The sequence below is a fragment of the Galeopterus variegatus genome, unplaced genomic scaffold (assembly GCF_000696425.1).
Source record: "Galeopterus variegatus unplaced genomic scaffold, G_variegatus-3.0.2 Scaffold8418, whole genome shotgun sequence".
Classification (NCBI taxonomy): domain Eukaryota; kingdom Metazoa; phylum Chordata; class Mammalia; order Dermoptera; family Cynocephalidae; genus Galeopterus; species Galeopterus variegatus.
In genome coordinates, this window is record NW_007734529.1 from 43,396 (window position 1) to 43,744 (window position 349).

The following is a 349-nucleotide window of genomic DNA, read 5'->3' on the forward strand; positions in this document are numbered from 1 at the left end:
CCACATGAAAAGGGCCAGGGTGCATGAAGGGTCCACTCACAGGAAAACGCTGCTTGGATATTTTTTTAACTTTTCATTTGAAATAATTTCAGGCTATAAAAAAATACAAAAACATTACTGCATATCTTTCACCCAGACTCCCCAAATGTTAACATTTTACATACCCACAATTATATGAGTACATAATGATCAAAATCAGGAAATTAGCATTGATATAATACTGTTATCTAATCTTCAGACGTTCAATTGTCCCTTTAATGTTCTTTTCCTATTCCAGAAGCCAATCAAGCATTTCACATTGTATTTAATTCTCCTACTGATGGAGTTTGGATGTGTTGTTCCCTCCAAA